The following is a 5,573-nucleotide window of genomic DNA, read 5'->3' as shown; positions in this document are numbered from 1 at the left end:
GCTCGGGAGAAACAGTTCATGACATATGTGTCATTTGCCAGTAGTGATTCTTACGACCGGAAGTTACAGAACTTCCTGTTTTTAGCAAGACCATCAGTTCTCACAGGTCTTCTGGATTCAATCATGCTGACTCACCAGTCCACCTGGGATGACTGTCAGGTCCTCTTTATGACAGAGGAGAGAGAGGATTGTGGGAGCCATCCAGAAATTGGTTCCAGAAGCAAATGGGCTGTTCACTCAAGTCCAGGCTGATGTTGGTGCAGCCTTTCCTTTGGCTCAGTCTGACTGGGATCTTAACACTGCTGTTAAAGGTAAGGCGAGGCTATGGGTCTACCACCAGATTCTGATGCGGGGCCTCCAAGAAGCCACCAGACAGCCCACAAAGTATCTAAGACAAGCCAGGTAATGCAGGGAAAGAATGAGAGCCCCAGGGAACATCTAGAAAGACTTTCTGAAGCCCATAGGACCTACACTGCTTTTGACCCAGAAGCCAGAGAGCACCAGCCAGCTGTGAACAGGGCTTTTGTTAACCAAGCTGCCCTGACATCTAGAACCTAAAAAACAGCCTCTATTTGCCTTTGAATGGCAAGACCAGGAGAGAGGCTTCAAGGGACAACTGACTTGGACATGCCTGCCTCAAGGAGTCAAGGACTTACTCATCATCTTTGACTGTATGAGAACTTGGGTGAGTACCAGCAGACACCCCCCCCCCCCAATAACTGTGCTCCAGTATGTATTTCAGGCCCCTGCCTTGGAGACACGCCAGGAGACCACATGAGACTTGCTACAGGAGCTGAGTCAACTTGGCTACCGAGTGTATGCCAAGAAGGCCCAGCTTTGTCAACTTGACAACCTATCTGGGGTACATAGTCTAAGGGGACCAGCCAACATATGCTGTCAGACACCCCGAGAGCAAACCAGCCTTAGCACTCCAGTTCCATCAACCCAAAGGCAAGTATGGCAATTTCTGGGATCTGACAGGTTTTGTAGAATTTGGGTGGCAGGGGTCAGTGAGATAGCCAAACCGTTATATGAGGCCACCAGGGCCCAAGAAGAGAATAGGCCCCTGAGATGGACATGGCTTTTAAGACTCTAGGAAGAGCCTCATTGGAGGCACTGACTGTGGCCTTACTAGATATTCACAAACCTTTCCACCTGTATGGGGATGAGAGAAAGTGGACGGCAAAGGGGGTGCTCAGTCAAACTTTGGGACCTTGGAAAAGACCTGTGACTTATTTATTTAAGAAGCTAGAGCCAGTGGTCCAAGGATGGCCAGCCTGCCTCTAGATCATAGGTGCCACTGCCCTGCTGGTCAAGGATGCTGACAAAATAACCATGGGGCAGGAACTTGTTATCACCAACCCCCGTGCTATTGAGGGACCCTCAAGGATCCACCCAGTCTGTGGCTGTCCAACGCCAGACTGCTGCACTTTCAGGCTCTACTTTTGAACGCCCCTCACATAAGATACAACCCATCATCTGCCCTAGACCCAGCCACCCTGCTACCTGATCCATCCTCCGACATGGCTCTATAGTTCTGGGGTACACCCAGAACTTCAGGCCAGACTTGATTGACAGACCCTGGCCAGGTGCAGAGCATATCTGCTTCACAGATGCTTCATCCAGAATGGAACCAGGAATGCAGGGGCTGTGGTAGTGGATTTGGACACTGTTATTTAGGCAACTGCTTTGCACTGGAAACTTCAGCCCAGAAAGCTGAACTAAAGGCTCTAACCCAGGCTTTAAAAGAGGGAAAAGGAGCCATAGCTAGCATCTATACTGACAACAGATGGGATTATTGACTGCTGAAGGAAAAACCATCAAAAATAAGGAAGGAATACTTGCTTTATTGGAGGCATTATGGCTTCCTCTCAAAGTGGCCATAATTCATTACCCTGGGTATTAAAATGGACATCAGAAATAGCCCGAGGAAACAGGCTAGCTGATAAAGCCAAAAGGGAGGCCAAGCTTCCGCTAACAACATCCTGGGTCGCTTTGCATCCTCCTGTGCTCCCAGCCATCCCTGAATACACTGTTTAAGACAAACAACATCAGGTGAAGTGCCTAGGAGTTTACAGAAGAGGCGATTGCTGACCTCTGAGGGCTGCACTGTCCTCCCTAAGGAGTTTGCAAAGCAACACATCCATCTGATTCATCCAGCTTCACTCCTGGTCACTGAGAACTGAAGGAACTGCTGTGAGGGGCAAGGTACAAAATGTCTGACTTAGGACACTTGATCGATCAGGTAATCTCAGACTGTGCCACCCACCAGGCTGTGAACTCCTCAGGCCCCAGTCAAGGAGCTGCTCCAGGAACCAGAATCAGTGATCAATGACTAGGGGCTAATTGGGAAATAGATTATACAGAAATAAAACCAGGAACATAAGTACTGCTAGTTTTTATAGATTCCTTTTCAGGATGGGTAGAAGTCTACCATTCAAAGAAGGAGACTGCCAATGTAGTAGCAAAGAATCTTCTGGAAGACATTACACCCAGGTCTGGTTTGCGTACCCTGCTTGAGTCTGGCAATGGACCAGCACTCATCTCTCAGATAACTCAGTCTCTAGCACAGATTCTGGGGACCGATTGAAAATTACACTGTGCATACAGACCCCAGAATTCAGGGGAAGTAGAGAGGATGAATGCGACCCTGAAGGAGGCCTTGACCAAATTAACCCTGAAACTGGTGGTGACTGGCCATCTCCCCTACCTTATGCCTTATATAGGGGTAGGAATACCCCCTATACCTTAGGTACCCCACTTTTTTTGAGATCCTATATGGGAGGCCCCCTCCAATGCTGCCTAATCTCCAGTCCAATATCTTAGCTGAATATGACCAACCTAAGTTTTTTAAATCCTTGAAGGCCTTCCATAGAGTTCAGAAGCAATGTTGGCCTGCCATCCGCCAGGTGTATGAGTCTGCTCCTTCCCTCCCCCCATTGCTTTGAACCAGGTGATGAAGTCTGGGTTGAGAGACATGAAAGGACCTCACACTGTGGTCCTGACCATGCCTGTGGCTGTGAACAAGATCAGGACGTGGAGACATCACTCCCACATTAAGCCTGCCAGGTGAGATGATCCAGCAGTTGAGGTCCCAGAGGAGGAGACGTCCAGGTAAACCGCCACAGGAACGATGGGAGGTCATTACCCCACACCTTGTTGATCCACTGGAACTGCAACTCCAGTGCTCCTGATACTGCCTGCTTGCTGCTTATGCTTTACTGCACCAGCCAGTGGCCCCTCATACACCCAGGGGTGATGCAACCACCTTGTCATCAGGTTCACAGTGGCTGGCAGGAGGGCCGGTTGGACTGCCAATCGGTTCTTAACTCCTCTCACCCAGACTTAACACAGAACCTTTAGTTACTGGACAGGGACTCTGCATTACAAACAAGGTACCTCCAGCCTATTCCCACCTCTGCAACACAATGTAATACATGCTTGGTGGGCTTGTACCTTGGGACTTACTCCATTCATTTATGGCCCAGTTGTAAATACGACTGAGAATTTTTGTGTTCTAGCACAGCTTGTACCCAGAGTGACTTATTACTCTGGGAAGGATGTCTTCAACCAGCTAGCACCTCCAAACAATTGAGTTAAAAGGGTGGCCATTTCCGCTGTGTTATTAGATTCTCTTCTTGACATAGGGGTGACTGGAGCTGCCATTGGAAGGGACCTCGGAACCATCTCAAGGATTCAAGATGGCCCATTACTGAAGGGGGTAGGGGAGAAAGGGATGAGACAGGTTGACTCCATGACAGGCTTCAAATTGGCAGTTAAGGAGACAAGGCCTAGATCTCTGTTTCCAAGAACTGAGCAATTCCAGGTAAGTCCAGGCCTCAGAAGCTGCCCAGCCACCTGGCCTGAGGCAAGGACAATGGGTCAGCAGCAGTTTGCAGGCATCCACATTGAGTTTCCAGCCCACACACCCCAGTAATGGAATGTCCTTAGAGATGGACCCAACAGATTAACATAGAGGTCACCTACCCCAGAATCCCCTACTGTGCTTTAAATCAGGCCTGCAAGCTCACTTGGGTGTCTCTCTATTCTGGTAATGGGAGATCCCAGCACACTGGACTTCTTTAGAATAAAACACTCTTTGTGTTTAAGTACTATTTGAGTCTGGGGTATCATTCTTCATGGAATCATGGACCCTGACACTTGGAGACACACACCATGTGTCTTAGATACTTTTTTGGTTGCTGTGATAAAACACTCTGATCAAAAGCAACCTAGGGAAGAGTTTATTCTGGCTTCTGGTTCCAGAGGAGTAAGAGTCTGTCATGGTGGGGAGGTGAGGCAGCAAGCAGCAGCGACAGGAAGCCAGGAGCAGGGAGCTGAAAGCTCACACCTAAACTGCAGGTGTGAAGCAGGGAGAGTGAACTGGGAATGGTGTGAAGCTTTAAACTCTCAAAGCCTGCCTCTAGTAACACACTTCCTCCAGCAGAGCCATGTCCCCTAAAAGTCTCTCAAAACAACACCACCAACTGGGCAGACCAGGTATTCAAATACCTGAGCTTGGTAGTTTGAATGAGCTCATTTCTCATTCAAACTACCATGCCCACATAATTCCTATGTGTTTTAAAGTTGGTGCTGGGCATGATGGCTCACACCTGTAATCCCAGCACTTGTGAGGATGACCCAGATAATTGTCAGGAGTGTCAGGGTAGCCTGGCTAATATAGTATATATTAGGGTATTTATAGGGTATATATTAGTATATAGTATATATTAGGGTAGTATAGCAAATACTGAGTCAGGTTGTGCTACAGAGTGAGACTTTTTCTCAAAAATATTAAGATTTGGAGAAGCCAGGATAAAATTACTGGTTCTTGTTTAGCTTCTGTAGTAATCCTACTCCCAGAGAAGCTGCTCTGGTTGTTTGTTTGTTTGTTTGTTTGTTTTTAAAGCTCCGGGGTGACTGGAATGTATTACCAATGCTGGATCCCACTGGTCTTAATAACTCCATCCCCTTATAGACAAGAACAATCCCTGGTTGAAAAGATATCTTGTTTCAGGTTGTAAAGCAAATTTGCTAGTAGAGCTAGCAATTCCAAGATCCCTGTCTGATATGGGGCTGCCTCTACTACAGAAGAGCCTGATCCTGCCAAACTCCAGGCCCTCTATTTCCATGCATAGAAGTTGGTAGATCTATTTTTTTTCCCCAAGAATGTTTTGACAGGGCTGGCCCTGTGGCTCCATCGAAAGTGTGCTTGTGCAAAATGCAAGAACCCTCAGTCCCCAGCACCACACTAACCAGGTGTGGTGGTTTGTAGCTGTGATCCCAGCTCTTGGGAAGTAGAGAGAGGAAGATCAGAAGTTCAAGGCCACCCTCTACTATGTAATGTGGTTCAAGACCAACCTTGGATGTGAGAACTTGTCTTAGACAGAAAACAACAAAAACTTGGTGGTTAAGGATTTAGCCCAGTAAATAGTGGAACATTTGCTTTAACAAGCGACAAGTATAAGACCCCAGGTTCAGTCTCCAGAACTAGGGGGAAAAATCATACACACACACACACACACCACACACACACACACACACACACACACACACACACACACACACACACA

The sequence above is a fragment of the Grammomys surdaster genome, unplaced genomic scaffold (genome assembly GCF_004785775.1).
Source record: "Grammomys surdaster isolate TR1022 unplaced genomic scaffold, NIH_TR_1.0 362, whole genome shotgun sequence".
NCBI classification, from domain to species: domain Eukaryota; kingdom Metazoa; phylum Chordata; class Mammalia; order Rodentia; family Muridae; genus Grammomys; species Grammomys surdaster.
The sequence above is the reverse complement of the archived record's forward strand: the minus strand, read 5'-3'. Positions refer to the sequence as shown.